Source organism: Rousettus aegyptiacus, unplaced genomic scaffold (genome assembly GCF_014176215.1).
Source record: "Rousettus aegyptiacus isolate mRouAeg1 unplaced genomic scaffold, mRouAeg1.p scaffold_m13_p_8, whole genome shotgun sequence".
NCBI classification, from domain to species: Eukaryota; Metazoa; Chordata; class Mammalia; order Chiroptera; family Pteropodidae; genus Rousettus; species Rousettus aegyptiacus.
In genome coordinates this window covers 33792968-33804404 of record NW_023416311.1, presented here as the reverse complement: position 1 = coordinate 33804404, position 11437 = coordinate 33792968, and the positions used below count along the sequence as shown (strand labels likewise).

Sequence of the window (11437 nt, the reverse complement as noted above, 5' to 3'; positions counted from 1 at the left end):
TATCTATCTATCTATCTATCTATCTATCATCTATCTATCTATCATTTTCCAGGTTGGGTATACACACTGTACTGTATATACAGACATTTAAACCTAACCTAAACCCTTAACCTAACCATCACATTTCTAGGAGACATGCTGTTCTTCTTATATTTCCTTTGAGTAATCAGAAAAAAAAAATGCATTAGTACTTCTATTCAGACACCTATCAAGCTCCATCTTTTACTCTCAGAATTGAAGGGTAAATAAATCTCTTCTTCTTTTTTATATAAATGCATATATTTCTGCACCGAAATCCCTCAGCTAATTCATGACGCTTGACATTAATCACATACACAGATCAACAAAGGCTTTGCTCTCATATAGAAACTAATTTAGAACATATTTCTAAATTACTGCTTGTTATTGCAGTCAATTTAGTCAGCTAGCTAATGACAATATCTGTTCATAATCAAAGTAGTCAAAAATACCAAGTTTAGTAATTAGACCACATAATTCCATAAAAACTCAATTTTATAATGGAAAGTACAATGCATTTAACCAATTTTCTTCAAAAATTCCTCTATATTCAAAATTAGGAATTCCACAATGTATTCTTTTGACATTTAAAGCTGGAGATGGAGTGTTTGGGTTAGAAAGCACAGCTCCCTCCTGGATTCTGTGTGAAATTGCTTGTAAGTCACATTATGTTCTAAATCCATTTCCCCTCAAACCATTCTGAGGGTATAACATTTACTCTTTGTCATTAATGTTCTTTTCTGTAAGAGACACCAACATGAATTGTAACACAATGAAACAATTAATCTTTGTTGGGAGATTTTAATGATTCTATAATTATAGAAAACTACAGAAAATCATGTTTCTCCCTTTATCAACTCAGATACTCAGTGGCATTTCAATGTTAAGACAAAAAAAAAAAAAAAAGGAAGGGAAGAATTCCTGTATTTTTGTTTTAAGAATACTATATTAATGGAAATCTATAAACCAAACATAGATAGTGTCACAAATGCAAATAGACACGTGGCATAACGGGTGGTTGTGAAAAAAATCCAGCCGGAAAAAGCACTAAAATAGGCTAATTTCATTTTTCCCAGCTGTCTGCCTTTCAATTCTTTATCTCAGCTATCCGGTTTGAATAAATTTCATCTCCCACACTACAAGTAATGAGCATGCAATGACTTATGAAGCACAGAGACCAAGTTAAGACAGAATTAGAATACAATTTTAATGAGACGGAGCTGAGAAAGTAGAAGTGCTACTCATTTGACAGACTTGGCAAAATACCCAATATTATTTCAAATGTTCTTTCCTTTCTGCGAAGAAAGTGTCAAATATTAAAATAAAAATTTGAAAAACAGAGCTCAGAAGAATTCATTAGGGGTAGCTTTTTAATGTTAATCATAAGCTAAAAAATAGTTATTAGAGAAGTCATTTAAGGAGTCTAACAAATGTGACCTAAAATGTAAATGTGTTAAGTATACTTCTGTGAAAACAAATAACATGCTTTGGTTTCTCTGGAAGAAAGAAAAACACATTAACATTTAGGTAACATGCATCTCTTTGAAATGAGGTCCAGAAATTGTTGGGAAAACGTAGACAAGTATTTTCTTTGTTACCACTTGCTTGAAAGTCTATGAACTAATGTTATTATATGGTCTTGAAATACACAGAAAATAACCTGGTGTGAAAACAATATAAACTCAGGCACGAAGTTCTTTTTTAAAGGGTTGATACCGATGCTCAGGACAGGAGAAAGAACCTAGTTGTGGGGACCATCCCCAGGAGGTGTAAAGAGAAATGGTCCCTGGCAAATAGGAAAGATTTACACCAAAATGAAGGCATTTATTTTCAAACTTAAAAAAACAAAACAAAACACAATGTACTTGTTTTATGAAAAAACAAAAACAAAAAAACCCTGGATGCCACAAAATAACAAGGAGTAAAAAAAGTTAAGAACCCCAATCTACTACATTGTAAAGGGATTTTTAAGCATATTTTCCCACTCAGCTTATGTCAGGGGGTACCCCATCTTCCTGCCTTTTCAGCTGGGCCGAGGTGGAGTCTCGGTCAAATTGAGCAGCACAGCAAGGGTACTCACGTTCTGTATTTTAAATTCATTCCCCAAACAGCCTCCTCAAAGGTAAAAGGAATTTTTCCCCCCCTCCCCATGCTCCTACATACTCCATACTGTTTCTGTCTTTCTTTTAGTGATTACTTCCTGTCGGTTTTTCTAGTGCAGAAAACATCTGTGATTTGCTGCAGTCTCTCCGTATTTATTCGGAGAGCCTCACAGCAGGTGCTACTTACAAAAAAAAAAAAAAAAAAGGCCCCTACGAGCATGAGCACACTAGTGTTGTTATCCCATGACCCTCAGGTCACACTGCTGGTACTGCACAGTGTTTAGCAAAGGAAGTCTCCTTCCATGAACAACTGAGAGAAAAGTGTTTTTTTCTGACAGGCTAAACTTTTTATGAAATTATAAGTCAGTATCTGTACAGTTTTAAACTGAATGTATGGGTTTTCAAAATTATGTGTAGATACAGAATTCCGATTTGCATCCTATAGCAAACAAGTGACTGAAAAAAAAAAAAATCTAGTCATTTTCTAATGCTGCTGGTGCCCGCCCCTAGGCTTCCATGCACCAAATTCACTTCCTTGACTTTGAAGTCTGGGTCCTCTACAGCTGTGAAATTTCCTGGATAGCAAACAATGCTGGGGAAAGTTGGTTGTGAGAAAATAAATTTGATAGCCATGGGCCCTGTAAATGTACTTTGCTTTTAACACCCAATAACTGTGACCAAAAAGGGGTGTGCTACATTTGTCCATAAATGTCGCCTTCTTTAAACAGCAAGTTAGAAACTCAGTTAAAGAGATTTAATGGAGCTAATTATAGTTTGTGAATCTCTCCAGCTTTCTCTTTATTGTTGTTTTTCTCCTGAGCTATGCAGCGTCATCCACTGGAATATCTTACGGAGTTTTCTTTAGCCTGGCGACATTTTCTTTAGCCTCTACAGGAGAAACGAGTTATGCCTCTATCCCTCGATTTCACTTCTAACTTTTCAAAGTAATGTAATGAAGAAAGTAGAGTTGGATCGAATCAGACTCTCTGGTTAGAGTTTCATTTCTAATGTAATCAGTAGTCTATGGGCAAAATAGGGAAAATTCCATAACCTCTCAGACCAATTTCTTTGGGAATATTGGGATAGTAGTAACTACCTCACAAGAGTAAATGAAATGAAATGGGTGTAAAGCACCCAGTTCAAGCTCAACAAATCTTATTCTCCTTTCTTTTCCTTTTATCCAAAAAGTTTCTGTTGTATATCTGACGTTTGGAAACTTGGCTTTGCTGTCAATGTCTAAGCAATGACAGTGTCAAGGATCTATAAGTCTTGTTTGAGAACAGTGTTTTTCATGGGTTCCCCAGCCACACTATTCATGATGAGAGGTTTTTCTGAGAGATCATTTCTGTTAATCTGCACAAATCAAAACTATTCAAGGAGACACAGGCATCGATTATCTTTTCTTTGCTTCTTGTTTTCCTTGACCCCTATGGCAGCTCTACCAACATTCTCTATAAATGCTTCACAGAACTTATAAAGTTGGCTTTTGGCAAGTAGGTAATGCTTCCCAACTAGCTCATTTTCCTAGATCCAGAGGAGAATGTTTCACCTGATTACATTTAAAATATTTTTTAAAAAAATTAATTGTGGTAAAAAAAAAAAAAAACTCATAACATAAAGTTTACCACCTGAACCATTTTAAGTGTATGGTTCAACAGTGTTAAGTATAGTCACATAGTTGTGCAACAGATTTCCAAAACTTTCATCTTGTGAAACTGAAACTACCCATTAAACAACTCTCCATTTTCTCCTCCTCCCCAGAACCTCTGATTATATTTTTAATTATTGGTCTTAGTCTAGTTTCAGATGTGGTGATATAGAAACAAATATCTGGTAGTTATTAGAGTATCTTTACAAAATAGCTATTTTTCATTGGGAAAAAAAAAGACCCCTATGCTCACAAATGTATATAAAATGCTTATTTCCTGCTACACAAAACATTACCAATAAGAGTAATTATGTAAGAAATATTGATGTTTAATGATCCTCCTCACCTGTAAGATGCTGGGCAAAGACGTTTATAACTCTGGGCTCTGATTTGGTTGAGAATGGAAGATGGCGTAACATGTAAAGATGGTTTTCCTAGAAGATGGTGATTATGTTGGAGACAACTAGATTACATGCTCTTTAGCCACGCAAAGTGATTCTTGAAATACTCTCTGGATAATTGAGGTCAAAGTGATTTTTTTGGTATCTAATCTACCACTTCTCTGCCTCATTTGGCATATTTAAATTCAGCTTCTATTAGTATTTGAAGGAGGCTTATTTTCTTTGAATAAGTTACAACTGAGAACATTAATTGTTAAACGAGATTTGAAAAAAGAACTTCACTAAAAAGGAGAATTTTACTTCAAAAGGCTTAGTTCTTATTATGTATGACCATATTCCATTTCTATTTCCAGACTTATTTGCTAATTTCCCATGTTGCTCTCAGCTAGAGATACAAATTCTAGCATCACATCTGCCTAGCATTGCCAATATTTTTTCTCCCTAAATGGTCACTAAATGTTTTCTTTCATCTTCATTCCCCATGTATAAATACTTTTAAACATTAAAAATATTACCTTAAAAAGGTTCTATTATAATCTATCCCTGAAAACTATTAAAAACATAAAGAAATATTATGCCATGTATTGGGAAAGAATATCAATTTCATTATATGAGCATATTTTTCAAAAACTCTCCACTTACATACTCTTACTGACACATTTTGTCATGATACACGTAATTAAAATGTCCTTAAATTTCTTACTGTGCCAGATTTTTAAACCACAACAGAAAACAGAATTCACCGTTGCATTTCTTAAAGTCAAATCATTGTGACAAGCTAAGGTCATTTCTGTTCAAACCCCAAAATATTCCTCTCCCTTAGGAGGATGGGCCGTTACTAATATTTTTGTCAAGAAGGACTTGTGAGCAATGCAGTCATTCTCAGTGATAAAATGAAAGGTCTATTCCACTGTGTACTATGAAAGAGATGATCTATTTTCCACAGAGCTAGCTGAGGATCCACTGCCAGCTCCTTCACGGTGTGAACTCCTGATTGAAGCACCAGCTGTGATCCAGGGTTTCAAAGAGACCTCGGAAATGGCAAAGCAAGACCCTGCATTCAGAACTGACAAAGCCAAGCTGCCAGGGAAGCAATAGCTATTCTTTTGGAATGCTTATCGTGGGGAATGTCGTTGACAAAAAGAAAAGACTGGGAGAGGGAGGGGAAAAGGAGGCTTTTGTGCCATATGACCTGACAGACCTGAAAGGAAATTATAATGCCGCAGAAACATGGATTTTCTTCTTCACCTATTGCACATAAGACAAATAAGTGGTCATTATGGACAATATAGGTAGTTGGAAGAATATTTCTTTCTGAAGTTAGCCTCATCGATATAAATGAATTTTATTTGGCTCATCATTAATTAGAAAAATATGTGCAGCAAATCTTGGCCTGATAGGTGTAAGGAGTTTCCAGGGAGCCCTAAATCATATACAAACTGTCACCCCTGTAGCTTCAAGTTAAAGTTAAAAGGTGTGTGTTAACTACTCAGGAATAAAAAGCAGCCATTTCTCCTCTGGGAGAATTGTTTGTTTTTTTTATTATTCTTAGCCTCTAAACATTCAAAAACATTTTTATCTCTTTTGTAAACTAACACTAGCCATAAAGAAAAATATGTATAACGCAACCTTTTGTTCTGTTTTTCAGTGAAAGTTGATATGTCCATTGGTGTCCCTTGGAGACTGTCACTCCCAGATGTGGAGGCCGTCATCATGACCACACAGTTCTGAGCTGATCCTCTGAAGGTGCCTGAGTCGAATCCTCAGAAATCAGAGATGCCCTCATGGCTGACCAGGAGACAGCAGCGCCCAGAGCCTCTAGCTGAGTGTTATGAAGAGTGTGCTGTGCGGTGCCAAGCCATTAATGAAACAGCAGTGCTTCATCTCTGCCAGAGGACCACGTGCAGGGTAGCATATTATCCTCAGCCATTAAGCACAGTCACAAAGAGATGGTCCCCCAGTGGGCTCTAAGACAAGGTGGGGAAGCCTTTACTGAAATGCAGACCCGGCTGTATTTGAAAATCTGTCTTGCTAAATTCAGTGCACTCTGGATCTTCCTTTTAGCCTCAGAATTGCCTCCCTAGATGCTGGTCAGTCAGACAATACTTATTTAGTCACACAAGGCTGAGGAGATGAATTTCCAAACACTGTTGTTTAAATAAAGATAAGTAGCAAAGCTTGTTTTGTTATAATCAGGTACCTATCTACAGGACAATTTCTAATGAGGCAGGGTATTAAAAACAATCTATTTACACTAGCTTATCCTACTTTTGAACATTGGCAAGTCTCTATGGTGAACAGATTAAGTCACATTTTTGCTGACCTACATGGTAGTACTTTTATTTAGTTGGTTCTTTATGCCACAAACCTAACAGAAAGCAAGGATGTCATCACGTGCATTCTCTGCCTCTGAGCCTTTGACGATTCTAGTCATCTTGGAGAGATAGGGGCTCTGCCCTCTTGCTTCTGATTTGCTGGCAATAGACCTTCAGCTAACAGTATATCTGCTCAGCTGAAGATGGAGCACTAATCTAGAGGGACTCGAAATGGCTCTGTCATTTTCTAGATGACAGCTCCTATTTTCCACTGGCTTCTGGCACATGTGCTATCATCCATCTATGTCATGAAGACACTTGCTTATCTGGTAGCTAAGAATGCTTCTGTTAAAAACACGTTACTGCAGTTCATCAGTCTTGTGAGTAAGTTGTTGATTTTGCTAAACTAAGTTTAAACTCTGCTGTGGTTTTGTGATATGACATCTATTTTTATTAGATATTGTCATGATTATTTATAATGTCTTAGAAGCATACTAAGGTTTACAAAAAGGCAAGTTAATCTGCCAATTGAATAGTGTACAACAAATTTCAGGACTGTGGTATACACATTAATTTCATTCTTCAACTTTGGGCAACTCTTAATTAAGAAATTACTAAAAGGGTAGACATTGATTCAGAACCATAAAAAAAAAAAATTCAATGTAAATCATGTATGCTTCACAACAAATGATGGTAAGCATTTAAAAAATATTATATAAAACTAGTCATCTAATTATAACTCATGAAATAGTATCAAACACCAAAGAATATCATCAGAAAATGTCTTTAATTAAGTTTAGAAATAACACTTTTATTCAAAACTGGAAAATATTTGTTCTGCTGATATTCTTTTGGTTTGACCTGTCTGCTCATGTCCTTTTTGTTCAAACAAGACTTTACCACTCAGAATTTGTGCAAACCCTAACTGGTCCAAATTAAACTTAATCTTTTGGGAAGCTTCTGAAGAGTTCACATGTACCGCAATCAGGCAAAACTTTTGTTATACATTAACTCACAGCCAGTAAGGTTGCTAACGGTGTCCAAGGGAAGAACATGCCACATGATCTTTAAAGAGTGGTACCTGAATGTCAAAATCAAGTGCTGTTTCCAGCTGGCCTTTCTCATACTTGCCATCCTGAACCACGTTCTGTCTTTCTCTTCTTTTTGTTCCCTTCATGCAAACGCAGACTCAGGGCCCTTCCCACCAGCTACTGGGAGTCTGCCATGTGGCCTTACTAATGGGCATGGGTGGAGGAGCCAGGGAGAGTCAAGGGATGTCCCTGTGGCAGCTGCCTACTTTCTTTCAGCCTTTTAAAACTGAATGGCTATGACAGGCACCAGAGAAATGACTGATAAGACCTGTTTTGAGATTTGCTGCCCATCAGAAGCCCCTGCCTTATAGAGGAAAGATGAAAGCAAGGGCTAAAGCCAGTACCACAGAGTCTTCCTGAGAGGTCCTAATTGTGGACAGGAAATTATAAAGTGGCTCCTGGGTGTGGAAACAGCCCCAGAGCTCCGTCTTTTTCTCCATTTTCTTAAATTTTCATTCAATTTAGCTGATGAAATAAACTCCGAAGAAAAGATATGGGCCCTAACATTATTATTAAGGAGATAATTGAGTAACATTAGACATGCAAATAAAATCAGAAAAGTGATCACGAAGACTAAATAGATAGAATGACAGCATCTCTCATAAACAGAAGTACTATATTTCTTGAAAGAAAAAAGAATATAAAAGAAATGAAAAGAAAAAATGGAAAATCCTGGATTTACCTTCTTTTTAGCAAAATGGAAACACGGAAACAGATTCGTCTTTGCCTAAAAGGAAATGGTGCCAATTTTATGACAAAGAATTATATTTCTAAAAAGAAAAAAAAATAGAATATGATAAAGAACCTCCAATTAATTATACTGATTTCCAAGTAGTTATAAATTAAGGGAAAAAAGGTTTACTACTAGGGTAAGTTATTTACTCTTTAAAAAAACTCACAGATAAAGTACTCATTTTTTGAATCAAATTTTATGTAGATTATTCTGCAATTTATGAGCACACATACACACAAATTTTTTTTAAAAAAATCAAGTGCCTCCTTTTCTTTCCGAATCTCTGTCTGACTCCTTTAAAAATGGATGTAATACGTATAAAGCAGAACAGAATCAAATTAAATGTACATAAACTTCAGCCCCACTAACTTGAATAAGATTTTTTTTTTTGACAGATTTATTAGTGGAAGAGTCGGGGGCAGGCAGCACCAAGAGTCATGAGTGCAGGGCCTGCCATTTGTCCAGGGGGCCACGATTAGGGATATATTTGACCCCACAGCCATCTGGGATGAGCCGCTTTTCAGCCATCATGTCTTCAAACTCATCCACATTAAACTTAGTAAAGCCCCATTTATTGGAAATGTGGATCTTTTGATGGCCAGGGAACTTGAACTTGGCCCTGCATAGAGCCTCAATCACATGCTTCTTGTTCTGCAGCTTGGTGCGAACAGACATGATTACCTGGCCAATGTGGACCCTGGCCACTGTGCCCTGCAGCTTTCCAAAGGCACCCTGCATACCTGTCTAGAGTCTGTCAGCCCCAGCACAGAACAACATCTTGTTGATGTGAATGACGTGGAACAGGTGGAGCCATGCTTGGATATGAAAGCCATCTTTGCCATGGCTTTTCACCCTGTACTTGTTGGCACAAATATAGGCAGCCTCCAGGGCTTTGGAAGAGAGCTGCTCATATTCATTTGACAGACACCATGTGGCCACAGAGTGGGAACTCATCCACTTTAGTCTTCTTCCGCCCTAGGTCAAAGATTCAGATCTTGGCATCAGGGACAACTGGGCAGAAGCGAGACTTTGGGCATGGCCTGTTCTCACAATACTAGTAACATCGTGCGGGTTGGTGGCTCACGGTGGCACAAGGATCTCCAGTGGCACACCAGAGGAAAAGAGCTGACTAAGACTTTTAAACAATGAGTCTTGGAAATTTTTATGCTAACCTCATTTGACTATTTTTTTCATGCCATTTTTAAATGGTATTGGTAAAAAAAAAATCAACTTTCTGAAATTTTGGCAATTATGCCTTAGATTTTCAGAATGGTATAGGCCAATACTTTCAATTAAAAAAAATTCACCTTTGGAATATATGTCTTTACAAAGAGATGACTACAATGTTTAACCATGCAACTGTAAAGATGAAGGAAGAACTTTACTGTCTTCAAACAAGGACCAATACCTAGAATATGTCGAAAGTGTTAGCAACAGTATTACAATTGTAGTAAATGGGATTAATCCAAGGGGAAAAGAGTTGGGGAAATGAACTATTTTCCCAACATTAATTTAAAAACCATTACTTACTAAGGCATTTTTTTTTTTTTTTTACGTATGAGTTTTAAGCACCAGCATGGGTTCACCTGCAGAGACCAGTATTACAGAGAGGCTTGATACCAGCTACATCGTCCCCCATGGGGATAGAAGTGAATCAGACTACATGTCCTCCCAGGGTGTGCAGAGAGGAAGACTCAGAGCTGCAAAAGAGGTTTCAGAGACTGCGGTTCTGCCTACAGAGAAAGAAACCGGTGCCACTCTAGCACCTTGCATAAGTGAGTTGACAAGTTCCACTTCTCACTCCCAGCTGCATCCATATCGAGAAGACCCATCATTATTTAGGAAAATTTTTTCTTTATTCTTTTATATAAAAAGATCATATGATGCAAAACAATATGCCCTATCTAATAGTTCATACTTAGAATATGCAGTATTACTTGAAGAACTTAGAAATATCAATAAATAAAAAAAGATAGAAAAATATTTTGATTGTGCCCTTCACGTGAAGTACATGTTGAAGCCATCATGCCTGAAAATGTAAAGGCCCAGGAAAAATCAATAAATAAAACCCAGAGAAAGATGAGATGGGAGCAGGGAATAAATCTTACTTGTTTTCATTATTTCAAGTTCTACTGTATCAAATGAGATACAGTAGATACAACAAACTAACTAGGTGCCATTGAATATCAGTGTCATTTGCTAGCAATGTGTTTAACAAGTATTCTGACGTCCAGTTTTCCTGCCTGTAAACTGCAGCCAGGTCCATTGTGTTAATTCCATACCAGGGAACTCTGCTCTGCGTGGGCCCTGCAGTCAGCATCTCCCCGCTTCAGAAGCTTAGTGGCTGGACTCTGGTCCATCCTAGAAGAGCCATGCAGCCACGAGTGTCCAGAGAAATGGATCACAGGACATTTTTTACCTTTTGAAAATCCCAGGTTCATCTTATTATATCCTCACAAAAGTTAGAGAGACTGGAGATAAACTCTATATTAAAAAGCTACATCAGATATACTCGTTGAACTCATCTGTCCTGAGATTTTATAGGCTCGTGTTCCCATTCCTTTCTCTTCACATAGAAGGTATCTTAGTTGAGATTTGTTATCTTCCATTTCATCTTGTATTGCTTCTCTCTCTTTTTTTTTTTTACCCCAAATCTAATAGGCACCAAATGCCTATCACGGAATTAAAAATTTACTGCCCCACTTCCCAGATGATGTAAGTCAGGACCATTGAAAGTAACAGAGAGGCACCATAGAAAACAGTACGGAGGGTGTTCAAAAAACTAAGAATTGACCTACCATATGACTCAGCAATCCCTCTACTAGGTATTTACCCCAAAGACTTGAAAACTTATATCTGAAAAGATATTTGCACACCGATGTTCATAGCAGCATTATTCACAGCGGCCAGGGCATAGAAGCAACCGAAATGTCCTATGATAGATGATTGGCTAAAGAAGCTGTGGTACATATATACAATGAAATATTACTCAGTCATAAGAAGAGATGAAATATTGCCATTTGTAACAACATGGATGGACCTTGAGATAATCATACTAAGTGAAATAAGCCAGAAAGAAAAGGTTGAAAATCACATGATATCACTTATATGTGGGACATAAACCTAAAA

General features: G+C 37.0%; 1 pseudogene; it reads right to left on the bottom strand.

The window, feature by feature from the left end:
• Positions 1-8743: 8743 nt before the first annotated feature.
• LOC107520871 lies at positions 8744-10668 on the bottom strand (annotated as a pseudogene).
• Between the last annotated feature and the right edge of the window lie 769 nt (positions 10669-11437).